Below are 17,096 nucleotides of genomic sequence, written 5' to 3' on the forward strand. Positions count from 1 at the left end.
TACAGAGGAAGTGCTAAGGACGCCGTAGCTCGGACTAGTCGAGAGATGCCAAAAGGCATGGGGATGGTTCCAAGAGTTTGTGAAGGAGGTGGGTGAGTACACAGGTGCACATGTGCTAAGCATGGTGCGTGCCCACTACCCTCTGATCGATCTCAAGCGCCTGGAGGCTAGTTACCTGAAGGAGGTAGACCCAGACAAGGCTGAGGAGCTTTGGATGACCTAGCTAGACCTGTCGTCAAAGATAATTGGCGACATTAACCTGTGTGGAGGTGGGACAGCACCTGTACAGGGTATGCCATCGACAAGTCAGCTGGAAACGCCGTCAGTTGCGAGCCAACCAACGAAACCTACGGTCTCGACCAGCCAGGCATTGGTGGGGCCATCCCCTTCAGCTTGACCAGTACAAGAGTCCCCGAGACTCGAGTAGGATATCGGAAGTAGCGAGCAGCGGGTGCCGCGTGTCCCGACCAGCCAATAGAATAGGCTAGAGCTGTAGAAGAAGGATGTAGTTGTGTTATTGTAAACTTGGGCCTCTTTAGGCAAGCTTGTAATAACATAACTATATATCATCATAAGCTTGTTTGCTTTGTATAAAACATATTTAAGCTTGAAACTCATTTTGGTGTAACTAAGTGAGAACATGTTAACGTTTTGTTTAGTTGTACCATTTTACTCGACACATCATCCCGAAAAGTTTGTGTGGCCCTAGTTTGCCATGTGGTCGAAGTGTGAGGTGCGTGACCTATGCACACGTAGACGTGGACAAGTCAAACCAGGGGGGACCTACCGATCACCCGTAGCATAGAGAGCGGATCCCATGCACGCGTTAGGAGAAACTGGAGACAGGGCCTGCTCCAAAAACCATAGAAGGAATGGTGGTCGACTTTTACTGGCTAAGTTAGAATAACCATAAAATTTGAAGTGACACATTAGAGTGGTCGGAGAAATCATAATAGCTTTATTGAAGTAAATCGAAAGTACAAGAGGAGTACATATCTCAGTAGTTAAGCATAGAAACATCTAAGCTTGTCGATATGCCATGAATTTGGTACGTCCGTACCGTCCAGGTGAGCTAACCTGTAAGACGTTGGTCGTGTGACTTCCTTAATCATGAAGGGCCCCTCCCATGGGGTTGCGAGTTTATGGACACTAGCCTGATTTGTCTTCCACTTCAGGACCAGGTCCCCGACCACGAAGAAGCGCTCTTTAACATTCTTGTTGTAGTACCTGCGCAAAACAGCAAGGTATTTGGCTGTACGTACACAAGAATCAAGCCGCTTCTCTTCTGCACTATTCACTTCTAGCTCCCGTACTTCATTGACCTTGCCTTCATCGAAGTTCTCTACTTGTGCTGATCTAAAAGCTATATCTGCTGGGAGGACTGCCTCAACGCTGTAAACCATAAAGTATGGTGAGACGCTGGTACTACGACTAGGCTGAGTTCTGAGGCCCCAGACCGCGGCTGGTAACTCTTTGAGCCATCTTCCGGGAGCTGTCATTTTCTCTGTATATCCTCTTCTTCAATGCATCCAAGATCATGCCATTTGCCCGCTCGACTTGTCCATTAGCTCTAGGGTGCACCATCGAGACATTTTACTACTATGCTCCTTTCATCGTAGAAGTCCCAAAAAGCGTTCCCGGTGAACTGAGTACCCAGATCAGTGATGATGCTGTTGGGTATGCCAAAATAGTGGATGACCTGGTCGAGGAACGTGACAGCCTTTTCTGAGGATGCCTGTACCAGAGGCATGTATTCTATCCACTTAGAAAAATTTGTCGATCAGCACAAAGACGCATGTAAATTTCCTAGGAGCCGGTTTGAAGGGCCCGATCATATCCAGTCCCCAGCATGCGAAGGGCCAAGAGGCTGGTATTGTTTGGATCTCATGTGCTGGTACATGGATTCTCTTAGTGAAGAACTGACAACCCTCATAGTGGCGGACTAGCTTCTCTACGTCGGCTACTGCTAACGGCCAATAGAACCCTGCTCGGAAAGCCTTACCGACCAATGTTCTTGAGGCCGCGTGGTTGCCGCATGAGCTAGAGTGGATTTGGTCCAGGAGATGTTCGCTATCCTCCTAGGTTATACACTTCATCAAGATTTCCTCCTTTGCATTCTTGCGCCATAACTTGCCATCGACGAGCAGGTATTGCTTACTGTGACGCATCAGGCGCTCGTTTTCTGTCCGATCAGTGTAACCACTGCCATCTGTTAGGTACTTGATGAAAGGTATTCTCTAGTTGGGCTCATGAGTGGTCGGAGGCGGCTCGGTGGTGCTCGATGCCAGAACCGTAGCCACCAATTGCTGGTCTGGAGGCTTGTCGATCGTGGAATCTTCCTCTTCGATGGAAGGCGTGAGCAGGTCTTGGACGAATACGCCATGTGGGACTTTGGCTCGGGATGATCCTAACTTTGATAGTGCATCCGCTGCTTGATTCTTGTCTCGGACCACGTGTATGTACTCGATGCCATAGAACCTGCCTTCCAGCTTTCTGATCGATTTGCAGTATGCATCCATCTTTTCGCTAGTCGTGTCCCAGTCCTTGTTGAGTTGGTTGATGACCAGAGCCGAGTCTCCGTAGACATAGAGACATTTAACGCCAAGCTCAATCGCAATGCGCAAACCATGTAGGCATGCTTCGTACTCGGCGGCATTATTAGATGCTGGGAAATAAATCCTAAGGACGTACCAGAGCCGCTCCTTGGATGGTGACACGAAAGGACTCCTGCTCCTGCACCGTCGATGTTGAGAGAGCCATCGAAGTACATTGTCCAATACCCGTCGGATCCCGGAGAGGCAGGCGTGCTTAAGTCTGTCCACTCGACGATGAAATCGACGAGTGCCTGAGACTTGATTGTAGTACGGCTTGCAAATTCCAAGGAGAAGGGGCATAGCTCCATTCCCCATTTGACGATGCGCCCGTTCGCATCCTTGTTGCTAATGATGTCTCGTAGAGGGTACTCAGTCATGACTACCACACGATATCCGTCGAAGTAGTGTTTCAACTTTTGGGATGTTATCACTATGGCATAGATCAACTTCTGAATCTATGGGTACCTGGTCTTGGACTCATTGAGTACCTCAGTGATGAAATAGATTGGTCGCTATACCTTGCAGATGTGGCTGGGCTCGTCGCGCTCGACCACCATGGCTGTGGAGACCATTCGATTAGTAGCCGCAATGTAAAGCAGGAGTGTTTCGTCTTCTCTGGGAGCAGTGAGGACCGGAGGTGACGTAAGGTATTGTTTCAGCTATGTGAAGGTAGCATCTGCTTCCTCCGACCACTCAAACTTTTCGGATGCTTTGAGCAGTTTAAAGAATGGTAATCTTTTTTTGCCTAATCTTGATATGAAACGGCTGAGAGCGGCCATGCATCCGGTAAGCTTCTAAATATCCTTCACCTTTTTGGGCGACTTCATGTCCAAGACAACTTTGACTTTCTCCAGGTTAGGGTGTATGCTGTCGTGACTGACGACGTTGCCAAGTAGTATGCCAGAAGGAACACCAAAGATGCACTTTTTTGGGTTTAATTTCCACTGGAATGTGTTAAGGGCTGCAAAGGTGCATTCCAGGTTGTCAACAAGGGTATGTGCTTCCTTGGTTTTGACAACTATATCATCAACATAAGCCTCGACGAGGTCGTCTTTTATCTTGTCTTTGAGGCAGGCTTGTATAGCGCGTTGGTAGGTAGCCCCGGCGTTCTTGAGCCCGAACGACAAGGTCGTGTACCAGTAGGCGTCGAAAGGCATGATAAAAGATGTCTTGATCTGGTCGTCCTTTTTTAGAGCGATCTGGTGATAACCAGAGCAGCAATCGAGAAAGGAAAGCAGCTCGCAACCGGCGGTTGAATCTATGACCTTGTCTATGCGAGGTAAGCCAAAGGGGTCCTTAGGGCAGTGTTTGTTGAGATCAATGTAATCAATGCACATTCTCCATTCATTATTCTTTTTCCGTACAAGAACCGGGTTGGCTAACCACTCCGGATGATACACTTCTTTGATAAATCCGGCTACCAAAAGCCGCGTAACTTCTACCCTAATCGCCTCCTTTTTGTCATGAGCGAACTATCATAGCTTCTGCTTGATAGGTTTGGCCTTGCCGTTGACATTCAAGGAGTGCTCGATCAAGTTCCGAGGTACACCGGGCATGTCAGTAGGTTTCCATGTGAACACATCCATGTTGCTCCTCAAGAACCTGATGAGCGCGTCTTCCTATTTGGGATCTAGGTTGGCCCCGATAAGGGCCGTTTTGCTGGGATCACCGTCGACTAGCTGAATCACCTTGTGCTCCTTAGACTTGATGTTCTTGCGTGGAGCCTCGAGCCCCAGGATCTCCAGGTGGTCGGCCGAGGTCTTCTTAGCGTCGAGCATGGTCTTGGCCATGCAAATAGAGAGGTCGTGAGCCTCTGCTATTTTGAAACTATTGTCCTCGTAGGTATAAGATGTGTACACGTTGCCTCGGAGGGTTAGAACTCCTTTCTTGGTAGGCATCTTGAGCACCAGATACCTGTAATGAGGTATGGCCACGAACTTGGTGAGCGACGGTCGACCAAGAATAGCATGGTAGGTGCCGTCGAAGTCAGCGACCACGAAGTTGACGTAGTCAGTGCGGAAGTGGTCCGGAGTCCCAAATTACATAGGTAACGTGATCTGCCCAAGAGGTATAGAGCTCTGTCTAGGGAGAACACCCTAGAACTGTGCCTCGTACGGCTTGAGGTCCGCCTGGGCTATTTTCAGGGTGGACAGACTGTTCTTGAACAGTATATCGATGGAGCTACCGCCGTCGATCAGTACTCTGTCGAACTGAACCTTGTTGATACAAGGATCGAGGACCAGGAGAAAACGTCCTGGCTCAGGTATTATGGCCCATTGGTCCTTTCTACTGAAGGAGATTTTGCGGTGAGACCACGGAGGGAGCCACGGATCGGTGAGGAGGTTGTCGGTGTTGGCCACGTTCAAGCAAGCACGGGCGAGCAGCTTGCGTTCTCGTTTGGTCTTGATGGACACTTTGCCTCCGATGATGGTGTGCATGCGATCGGTTGGCTTGATGTACTTGTGACAAGGATCTACGTCTTTGTCGTCGTTGTCCTCGTTGTGCTGTTCCCCTACGTCGTTAGGCTTGTCGGACGTATCCGGAGCCTATTGACTCATGTAGATAGACTTGAGAACGCGATAGTTCTCCATGGTATGGTTTGACTTAGGATGGAGCTGGCAAGGCCCTTTCAATGCTTTGGCATAGTCGTCTTCGTAGTTACGACGTCCGCCACCTTTTTTAACGGTGTTGACCTCGCCGTCGTCTTCCCAAGCACGCTTGCCCCTATAATCGTCGCAGCGGTTACGCCGCTGATTACGTTGGTCGCGGTGGTCGTGGGAGTCATTGCGCTGGTTGTGGTGGTCAAAATTGTCATTCCGACCATGGTTGCCGCGGTAGTAGTCGCAGTGTGGGGGGTGGTCGGAGCGTGGAACCCTTGCTGCTTCTTCGATAATTATCTTTTTAGCATCATCGGCGTCCACATATTTCTTAGCGGTGGCCAGGAGCGCTGTGACTGATTCAGGTCTCTTGCAGAGGAGCTTGTCCCTCAGGGCGTCGTGGAAGCGGAGGCCAGTGATGAAAGTCTCGATTGCCTCGTTGTCGAAGATTGATGGGACCTTGATGCGCATCTCCAAGAAACGCCGGACATACTCACGCAGTGGCTCATCTTTTTGATCTTGAATCTGTTGCAGATCATATTTGTTGCCGGGTTGTTCGCAAGTAGCAATGAAGTTGTCGATGAAGGCTTGCTTGAGCTCTTGCCAAGAATCAAAGTAGTTCGCCGGCAAGCTGACCAGCCATTGGTGACCTGCATGGCCAACAGTGACTAGGAAGTAGTTAGACATGACGTGCTCGTCAGCCATGGCTGATCTGCACGTAGTTTCGTAGAGCATGACCCATAATTCGGGGTTTTCCTTGTCATCGTACTTCTGAAGTTTCTCGAGCTTGAAGTTCTTGGGCCATATGACTTGATGAAGGTGTGGAGTAAACTGCTTCAAACCTGGCGGGTCGTGGGCAGTGTCATATTCCATACGGCGATAACTTTCGTGGGATGCTCGATCGTTGGCTCTCTGGTTGATGCGATCGCGTTCCCCGAGGTAGCGGTGGAGATCGTTATTGCCATCATGGTGATCCTAGTTGCCATCCTGATTAACCCTATGACCGTGGTGACCGCGGCGATTATCGCGGTTATCTCGTCGGTTGTCATCCCGAATGTCGCGGCGGTTGTCCTCCCGACGGCGGTTGTCGTCCCGACCACCATCATGACCACCGTTTCTGCCTTGACGGTTGTCTGATGGGTCGTTGTTGCGCGAGCCACGTTGGTTGGGTGGCTATGAGTGACTTGAGTATTGGTGGCTGTGGCTTGATTCAACTGAAACGGATGGAGCCCGGGCTTGATTCACCATCTCTGCGGTCTGAGCCATAGCAGCCGTCAGATAAGCTTGTATATCATCGTGAACTACTTGGGTTTCTAGGGTGTTGGGTAGACGTTGCATTGTCGCCATAGCGATGGCTACGTTGGCGCTTGGAGTCCTGAAGACCTGTTTGTCCCCCACCCTGTCGAAAGCATTGTTGAGGTCGCGTGGTTGGACCCTTATGCGCCGTGCCTCCTCTTCTGCTTCAGCATTGATTTGCCAGCGATTAAACCGGTCAATATTGCGTGCCTCGCATGCAATCCTTTCTTGTTCTGTTTTGCCAACTGCTGGTGGTTCATCATTGCTGACAACATTGATCAAATCCCCTCGACTTGGCGGGAAAGATGGGAATTGTGGGAACCCCAGGGCGTGGTCTAGGATATCCAGATCGTATTCGATGCCTTCATCGTCGTGATGCTAGAGCTCGGTGTGGACGGAGGCATTAGATGCGATGCCAGACGAGGAGCTAGAGTCACCCTCTTGGACCATGTGGACGGATCCTTCTTGATAATCCTTAATCCGAATCATGTTGACAAAGTTGCGTGGCTTCGGCCGAGGTAGATGTACAAGACACAGATCTGAGCAGCACTATATATTATACGCGTAGTTGGAGGCAGCGTTTCGTAGGCCGTAGGGCTGGGCCTGGTAGTTCTCTATCGAGGCTTCGCACTCAGAGAGCCAAAGTCTCATCGTGGAGGCTGGTCGGCGACGAGCGGAGCGCCCTTCAGGAGTAGATATGACCACGAGATCTGTACCAAGTCGTGCAGGACGATTGGCCCGAGCGGGTCGGGTAGATCTGTTGTGGGGAGCGGTTACCTGCTCATTAGGTTGACTTTGAATTGCACTTACTAGAGCTAGGGTTTCGGCGAGTTTGGTGCCGACCCGATCGATGGAGTCGAGTAGGTCGGTGTTGTCGATCTGCTTCCCTTCGTAGTGAGGAAGCGGACGACGAGTGGTCGACGTGGTTGAAGATGATGCAGGCATGGTCGGAGCCAGATGTACCATGGTCGGAGCCCGATCCATCGTGGTCAGAGCCGTATCCACCGTGGTCGGAGCCGTATCCACCGTGGTCGGAGCCGTAGCTGATGCAGGTGAAGCAGTGGTCGACGCAGACTGAATCCATGCCTCCTCCGTGGTCATGGCGATGAAGTCGTCGGAGCCGGTGGTCCAGGTGATCTGGCCGATGGTGAACGTGAGGCCGTTCGACGTAGCCATAGAGCCAGAGATGATGACCATCTTGTTTGCTTGGAGAGCAGTACGCACACCCCCTACCTGGTGCACCACTGTCGACAAAATATGGTCGGCAGTCTACCTAGGGGTATGCCCAAGGTAGTAGATTGCCGACAGATAGATGCGCAAGCCACAAACAAGACGGTGACGTAAGACAGACACGAGGTTTTATCCAGGTTCGGCCGCCAAGAAGGCGTAATACCTACGTCCTACGTCTGATTGTATTGTTGTATGTCAATGAGAGGTGTTTTTTAGAGGGGTCCCTTGCCCACCTTATATAGTCCGGGGGGTAGGGTTACAGATCTGGAAACTAATTCTAGCCAGTTACAATTGCCATAGGTGGCCGGATAAGGATTCCTATTCTAACCGACCAAGATCTTGCTTGATCGCCAAATCTGTCTTGACTCCTTGCGTGGGACTTCGAACAGGTTGGCCGAGCCGCGCGTCGTCTTTTGGTGGACCGGACCCACTGATCTGGGCCGGCCTAAGCTTAGCCGTAAGGGTATAGGGGTTAATACCCCCACACGCGGGGTCATGGGAAGTCTAGGGGTACCGGTCTCGTCGCCGGCGACTTCACCGGCGACGAGCAGCGCAGCCGCGGTCAAGGCCGGTAGGGTCGGTTTGACCACGGGTCCCGCGTGTTAGTGACCGTGGGTCGCTGGGGTGAGTACGAAATGTTTTCAAACGGTTTTTGATTTTCAGAAAATATGAATATGTGTTAGTTTTGTTTAATTCGTAAGAAAATATAGAATCATGACACAAAAGTGAAATTTTTTACGTAGCTCTGTTATGATGTTCACTACCTAGGAAAAATATGAGTTGAGCATTTTCAGTAGTTTTGAAATGCTTAAAAATTACCTCTTTTAATTAATAAATGGACCTTGCATGATTTTTATAGGTCAAAATAATTGTGCTTTAATCATGAAACTTTTTATGTATGCTTTACATACTAATACCTACCTTCACAAAAAAGTTTGGTACTGTTTTGATAATTCTAAATTGGTTAATTAATTTAAGTATGTTTAAATGCCTTTTATGGATTAATAAAAATAACAAAATGGTTTCTATAAATTCCTAAATGACTTTGTAATGATTTTGGGATTGTTTGTGGACCTTGGAACACTCAAACCCCTGTTGTTCCTTGGCAATGGAATTACTTGCTTGATATGTTTTGAATCAACATGTTATATAATAAATAAAATGGTTTAATTAAATGTTTAGTTTTATAATTCTTTATAATGAGCATGAGTTAAGTTAAATGTTAACCCTTTCATGATAGACAACTAAGTAACTAGATAGTTAATTAATTAAAATGCTTTGTAAGATAATGACCATAGTTCTTAGTTCTTAGTGAAGGAAAGTTGTACTCAAGATAATAACTTTGTTTAGCTCCTGTTATGCACTTGTGTGTCTTTTATCATGCATCATGTCAAGATTCCATCATGTTAAGCGAAGCATCATTTATTACGTGTAGTATACGAGAGTGAGAAGACTCATGTGCATCAAAGTTTTGGAGGAGGTCTATCCACCCGTGGTGTTAATGAATCCAGAGATCCTTGGTGGAACTAACCTTCTCTGCAACACAGGCAAGCCCGGGAGCATAAACCCTATCTTAGTTTTATAAATCTTTATTACACTTTAAGTCTTGTGAGATGTGCATTAAGTAATTAGGAGTTGTCAGATATCGTTGCTGCATGATTACCTTGATTTTTAGGTATCCGTAGTTCTACCCTGTTAGTATGAATAAGTCGATATCTCTAATGCTTAGTAATGCTTAGACTTTGATAGAAGTCGAATGATGGTTTCGTCATTCGCGAGAAATAGGTTTTACCTTGCTCTTCTCGGCTCTGCTGATGGGTCATGAGAATACCATGATAAATGATAATGTTAAATTGAGACCAGGCGGGTAGCTTGCATTAAGAATGGAGTCTCTTTATATTGCTCCTCCTGTGTCGATTGAGGACCATACCGTTGTTGACCTGTGTGAATGGAGACTTTATAGTACTAGCCACATACTCCGGTAAGCCTAATATCTCGGCTATTCCATTATGGGAAAGGACAACCGCGCACTGGGAGTGGAGAGATGGCGAGAGTAGCGTGTACCCACCCTACTTGAATAGGGTAGGGTGGTGGAGTACTATGCTCTCGGGTGGCGCGAACCCGTTCCAGTTTTGGAGGATCCAAGTGAAGGTTGATATATGTTGGTCTAGGACCTGCATATGTTGTGTGGTAAGGAAACCCCAGCTAGGCCAAATTGATTCGAATCACCGTGCTTCTCGGAAAAGGAGACTCGATTCTCTGCTCTACATCATAGTTAATCAATGGAACATGGTTACTTGTGGATAGGAGATGAAGATGAGATGGGCTGATTAAAGAAGTGATTGAATTAGATCAAGTACAAACTGGATACCATAATGACTTAATACGAAAGCTAAAACATTAAAAGTAAGGATCCACCTGTAGTAAGCTTTTTCTGCAAAAGTTACTCTTGCTTCAAACTTTCCTTTAAGCCTGCATACCCTTGCAGTCTTTTCTTTTAGTAGGGTAAGACTTGTTGAGTACCCTCAAGTACTTAGGGTTTGTTAACCCCTGTTGCAGGATCCGACTCATGCTTCTAGTTGAGGTCATGTTAGTGGGCTCGACATGATCTGGACATCTCTTCTACCATAGATGTGCTACCTAAGTCGCTTCTGCAATTCTACTCACATTTTGGAACTTAAGTTGACTTGAACATGTTTTGTAGACTATTGTTATAAGTCTTTTCACACTCCGATGTAAGTTACTTTTGTATAAAGTGTGTAATGTTGTGGTAACTCCATTGTTGATCCTATATGAGTTGTAAAATGTGGATGATTCGGGGTTCCCCGAGGACACCCGATAGACTACCGGATTATTCGGCTTTCATGTACAACAGTTAGAGGTCTTTAGAGCAGTGATGGGTACACGTGGGCCAGTATAATTTGGGTGGTTCTATCACATCTGGGATATCCCTGGTCCATCACAGATGATCTGCTGTTTGGTTTGTGGGTTGGATGAAACTGGGTTGAACCCAGTAAGGAATATGCTCCAAGATGCAGGTTGGCCTCATCCCTCCAAATCAAGCAGACCGTGTGGGATGAACTGGGACGTGTGGCCGCACGGGGCTAGGGCGTGGAGCTGGTGCGGGGCACGGCCGCTGGGGGAGGGCGTGGCGCCGGTGCGGCGCGTGGCCGCTGGCTCTCCACACGATGTGGAGCTGCCGAGCACGCCCAGGCTCTCCCTCTCGCGCTTCTGCTGCTCGCAGACGCGACCACCATGGCCGAGCAGAGCCGCTATCGCCGTTCCTCCTCCTCTGAGCTTGCCTTCGGGTCCGCGACCACTTATCTAGCCTGGTGAAGCTCCAGCACCACCACGCCGGTCCTCCCTCTGCCATCGCAGTTCGTCATCACAAAGCCGCCCTGCCGTCGGGCCCTGTGCGCATGGACGGCTAACCTCGGGCCGCTGTGGAGCGAACTGAGGGCACTCGCGGATGCGCGTGGTCCTCTAGGTGCTCCACCGCCACTCCCCAGCCTGTTCGGGGCAAGGAGCGTGGGCGCTGGTGCGAAGCAGCAGCTGCGGCAGAGGAGAGAGAAGAGGGCAAGGAGGAAGAAGACCCAGACAATGACATGTGGGCCCCATGTGTCAGCGGTTCAGTCCTTCTCAACTCAACCCTCTAACCAAACAAAAAACGTGGGATGAACCCAACGCCCTATCAAACAAGAAATGGGTCCGACCCATCCCTAAAAACTAGGTTGGGTCTGACCCAACCCTCTTGGTCCCCAAACCAAACACATGGTTACGTGGCACATGTGAACGTGTTGTGCTGCTTTTCTTCTAGATAGACTATCACGTTGGTACGGTCATTGAGGTCTCGTGGAAGGTCAAGAAGTGGCTCAACCGGCCGCGATAACAGGAGCCAGAAGAACAAGTCAGTGGCACCAGTCGGGACGTCGGGTTGTGTGTGTGTGTCATTTTATTGAGTGGAGCAGGGCTTTTCAAACATGTTTGTGTTGTGGCGCCAACCGGTTGGGGTGCGCAAGTGCAATATCTCTCGCTCTCGCACTCGCATTTACCCAAACAAGCCCGCCCTGCTCCTCCGACAGGAGCCCCGTCCACGTCGCCCAAAAATTTTACCGCCGTTAGATCTCGAAGTATACGCCCACGATTTACTGAATCGGCTTTTACCCGAAGCACTTCCTCGTGATTCTCTTTACTTTTTTTCGCTCTTCGTTGGCTTCTTTGTAGCTGCTTCAGCTTCTTGTCTGAATTCAGGAGAACAAATATATACTCAGCTTCAGCTTTTTGTTTGGGAAACTTCTCCCCTTCCGTCTCTCTCGTCTTCGCTCTCTCCCTCCTGACGGACGGGCGACGGCGCATCTAGGTAGCCTCGGTGGTGGCTGGCCCTCGGCACGACGATGGCCACCCTCCTCCTCTCGTCCTCCTCCTCATCCATGGCCCTTCCCTCTCGCGCCGGGTTTAGCGACGGCCACGCGGCCCCAGGGTAGCGGCAACCCGACCTAGGGTTTCGCCCTTCTTGTTGGCCGCGGCGGCGGTGAAGCTCGGTGGGTTGATCTGGTGGTTGCGCTCTCCTGCTGCTCTGTGTCGTGGATCCTCCCCGAGAAAGCCTCTTCCTACATCTTCCGCTTGCACAGGTGATTGGCCGCCGCTCTTTTCATGCCTCTGTCAATGGCTGTGTTGTTAGGGTTCTATTAATCCTCTATCTATTCTATCTGTTGGAGTTAATAGATGTTGATTTCCTTAAAAAATTGCCTGCAGTGGCCATGTATTACCGTGACTAGTTCAGCTTTGTCTCATCGGATCTTCTGAGTCCCCTAATGCTAAATTTCTGATCTTCCACTATTACGATCCAGGAGGGTACCTCCGAGTGTTTAAGCAATCGGTTGGCCTTGGTGGACATGTTCTTCTATTGGTGAGTATTTAGGATTTATACCAAAAAAATTAAGTGCTTCTCAAGACCCGCTAGATGTCAATTGATGAATATATTTTTTGGATTCTATTGTTGTCAACGTAAATGTGCTTTACTAACTTATTCCAGGTATTTGTGGTGTGACGAAAAAAAACAGCCTATCTCTAGGTATGGTTGCTTTCTAAAACTTTTCCCTGTTATAATAAATAATGAATTTGGTAGGATGATGTAAGGTTAGGAGCAGGCCACCCTCTGGTATGCTCTACAAGTTTCATGTTCTGTAAAGTTTAGTAAAAAAATGATAACCGAGGTTTTTAGTTTGTTAATTTAAATTTCAACAGCATTCACATATCACCGTTTCCTGATTAAACGAGAGGGTTTACTTTTCCTTGTGTATGATAACGTGAGATGCGTTGGTTAATGATTGAGATCTGCCTAATACTTTGGTTAACTTTGGTAATAAAGATTACTATATGCAGGTTAAACAGTTACTGTTGTCCTTTGTTGATGGCTGTATCGTTACCTTTTTCTAATTTGGGGCTAAAGCAAAATCAGGTCCTAATTTGGGAAGCAACAGCTAATTTTAGTTCTGCATTATGATTCAGTGACACTCAAAAATTGCTTCTGCACTGAATTTGGTATTTGCTGCTAGATTTTCAGAGGGAAAAAGATACTTTTTAATCTACTGGCGGAACATTAGAGATGACACAAAAATAGATTTTACAAAGTGCTAAAAGCTGTTGCCTCTTCATCCTCTGGTACTGCTCAAGTGGGTCTCATTGAATAGCTATATTTCTTCCTATCTTACTGACTTACTTTTAAATACTTATTCACATGCTAGTTTTTAAAGGTTTTATGTTACAAACTCAACAATATCAGTCTCCATTGTATGGATTTTTTGAGGAAATCCATTGAGATGAATATCCTGTTCACAGTTTGCTATTGTTGTTCATAACGTTCTTTTTAAATAATAGGTTCATGGTCTGGTTCTGAATCCTCAATTCAGAAAGATAGCTGCCATTTGTTCCACAAAATTGTGAATCAGGCTGACACAAGACTTCTGACGATTGTAATGAATGGTTGCTTCTCGATCTTGTGGTGATATGTGCATCATTGTTACCCTCCTACAAAAAGATGTAAGTTTAGACTTTCCCCTTTTGAGCATGCCCTGTCCTGTGATAGACCAATCAACCAAATTAGTAGATTACTCACACATGGCACTGTCAAAATTCAGATATTCCAAGCTCGGTCTTCTCACTGCAGAACTGTAGCCCAGGGTTTCTGTTCAGCAACCAAGGAGATGTGTTCCAGTCATTCGTTCCAAACGGCTTCGAGAGGCCTCAACCCGCTGGACCTGCCTCTGTCCGAGGCTACCAATGGGCAATATGCTTTTGAAGACGGAACAACCAGCACAAACTTGCAGGTAAACTAACTGATGCTTGACGAGTTCATTTTCATTATCCTTTTAGTTAGCTTACTGAATAATCAAATTGAGCCCTAACGTAGCTTTCGTTTACGTTTTTTGATTTTTTAGCCTAGAAGCTATTGGGAGGAGGACCTCCAAAGCGTTTTCCACATCAACAACAAACGACAGAGCCAGGAGAACGGGGTTTCAGTTTCAACGCAGACTTTTCATGGTTCATAAATAAAACACTAATATACTGAAACTTTTTTCTAGATCTTCCTCACCTGAATTACCGTCTCGAAACAGGTCAGTTACAAGAAGGCCACATTAAAATAAAGTTTTGATGAGCATACTTATAATTTCACGTATTGCTGCACGGGCGCGCGAAGGCGCGCGCCCTGATACTAGTGCATGCACAACGCGGGGAAACAAACGTTGTTTGCCGTCGCTATGCATGCTCAGTTCTCCAAACGTGCACGACGACCGAGCTAGCGTACGTCATCACGCCATTCTCTCGCGGTCCGGTCATTGGATTTTGGGGCCTACGTGTCATCTCGGCGTGTCACACTCTAAAATTCTCTTTTGCATGTGATTGAAAACACTTAAACAAAACAAAAGATTTTTTTACTACTTTCTAAAATTTCTCAACTTTAGTTAAGTTGTCAACATTTTAGATACTGGAAAACCGTGTGAGTTTCTACAATTTTCATAACTTAATTTAATGTTTCTTCCATTCTTGCCTTTGCACAGAGTTTATGCTTGAAAATGAATTTAAATATGTTTTGAGAACGCTTAGATATGATCTAAACCTCATCTTCCCAAATATCATGTCCAATCTCTAAAACCCTAAATCCAAATTGAGCCTGATCGAATTTCTAAACTCACAGTTCTTTTTGATTTAATCTTGTCCAAAGCCCTAAATCTATGTTAGATGACCAAATCATTGTCTTTTTTTTTTCCTCACACAATTCTATCATCATTTTGGTCAAGTTGAGGCAATCGTATGTCGTCTACCCATGTTAATCTCATTTCCGGACAAGCCAATGTCGACTCCTCATTCATCTCCCTTGTCTTTATTTTCAAGACATCTATCACTCCTTCATCAGACGTCGCTAAGTTGAAGTTGTTCAATCGCGACGCGACGCGAGCTAGCGTCGTCACACTCACACCACTCTCTCGTGATCGAATCATATATTGGAGCGTACGTGAAGCGTGTCAACACGGATCGAGTCCAAGCAATGAACATGCGACGGAATTTGATTAGTGTATATTAGTATAGTGAAATAAAAGACGAAATAATCAATCAATGAAGCGTGTCATTATATGGAGCAGATGTCACATTTTTTTTAAAAAGAAGACAGATAACCTAATGATATCTATATCTCTTATCTTATACTCTTATAAAGCAAAACTCCACTGTCATATTTCTCTCAACATGCAAGTCATCTAACTAGGCAATGCACCATCACATATAATTAAAATCCACTAGCACATGCAATTGTAATCACACTATCATATTTCTCTCAACATTCAAGCTGTCCAATTAGACAATGCAATATCACATACAATGAAAATCCACTAGCACACAATTGTAATATCCACGTCCAACTAGACAATACATTATCACATACAATTAAAATTCACCAGCACATGCAATTGTAATGTCCACGTCGGGGCATAAGCATTTTATTGTCCACGTCAATATGTCACGCAATCCACTAATCCGTAATTCCTGCAGCAACACGCGGTGTATACTTCTAATCTCTTATAAAGATAAACTCCACTAGCAATTTATCTTGCCATAAAAAGTGTCCACATCAACATCACTAACACATCCAACTAACACATGCCATTATGTCTTCATTCAACCTATTTACATTAGCAAACTACATCATTTACTAACATATATTTTGTTGTCCACATCAGAATGCTAAAAATCATCCACTAACATGTATTATGATATTTATTCAATTATATTAGTAAATATAAGTAGTATAATTTCACCAATAATTTCCACAGCAACGCGCGGGGCGTTCTTCTAGTTTTTTTTATCATGAATGTTAGTACTTTTTTATATAAATTTAGTCAAAATTTAAACTATTTAACTTCTCGAAAAACAAGATTTGCAATTTTTTTTTGACAATGCATATGTTTTGTCAGACTTGACTTTATATTAATAACTGCATTTCTCTGTACTAGGTCAACTTCAGGCCTACAGTTGTGTTGCACTTATTTAAGTTGACGTGGTCACAAGCACTACCAGATACAGGAGATTGGCCGAGTGCCAGGGGGCACTCGGCCAAGTCCTTAAAACACTCGGTAAAGGGTTTGCCGAGTGTTACACTCGGCAACTTTGTTAACGGCAAACGCTAGTTTGCCGAGTGTTTTCTGTCAGGCACTCGGCAAAGAAGTTGTCGAGTGCCCAAAAAACACTCAGCAAACTTTTTTTTTCAAAAAAAAAGTAAAAAAGGCACGCCCGCACCACCATCAACGCCGCCGCCCCCACGCCGGGAAAGAAGGGAGGGCCCCACCACGCCGCACCACCACCACGCTGCACCACCACCACGCCGCACCACCACCATCCACGCCGCCGCCACGACGCCGGGGAAGAAGGGAGGGCCCCACCACGCCGCACCACCACCACGCCACACCACCACCACGCCGCGCCACCACGCCCAGGCCGGGGAAGAAGAAGGGGGAGGGGAGGGAGGCCCGCCGGGGAAGAAGAAGGTGGAGGGAGATCCGGCCGCCCACCGTCGAGATCCGACCGCGCGCTGTCGGATCCGGCCTCCGGCCACCGGACCTATGAGCAAAGGAGGGGAGGGGAGGAACGCCGCCGGTGAGGCCTCCCCCGCTGTCGGAGTTGATGCCCGTGACGCCGGTGAGGCCTCCCCCGCCATGAATCTGCAAGAGAGAGAGGGTAAGGGATGGATCCACCATGGATTTGAGAGAGAAAGAGAGAGGAGGGCATACCTCTTTCGCCGGGAGCAGAGGCGCGCAGGTCGTCGGTGGCCGCAAACTCCGTCGCAGTGGAGACGTCGGCGTAGGAGGATGGGGTTTGGGATGGG

At 47.3% G+C, this 17,096-nt stretch overlaps 1 long non-coding RNA gene across 2 annotated transcripts; it reads left to right on the plus strand.

The window, feature by feature from the left end:
- Positions 1 to 12,148: 12,148 nt before the first annotated feature.
- Positions 12,149 to 14,302, plus strand: LOC136451345 (uncharacterized). Of its 2 annotated transcripts, XR_010758586.1 has the most exons (6): positions 12,149 to 12,348; positions 12,568 to 12,626; positions 12,753 to 12,791; positions 13,598 to 13,759; positions 13,858 to 14,046; positions 14,158 to 14,302. It is a non-coding gene; the product is annotated as an uncharacterized lncRNA (long non-coding RNA). The 2 variants fall into 2 exon arrangements; XR_010758585.1 differs by lacking the exon at positions 12,149 to 12,348 and having other exon boundaries at positions 12,496 to 12,626.
- The last annotated feature ends 2,794 nt before the right edge of the window (positions 14,303 to 17,096 follow it).

This window comes from Miscanthus floridulus, chromosome 5, assembly GCF_019320115.1.
Source record: "Miscanthus floridulus cultivar M001 chromosome 5, ASM1932011v1, whole genome shotgun sequence".
In the NCBI taxonomy this organism is placed as follows: Eukaryota; Viridiplantae; Streptophyta; class Magnoliopsida; order Poales; family Poaceae; genus Miscanthus; species Miscanthus floridulus.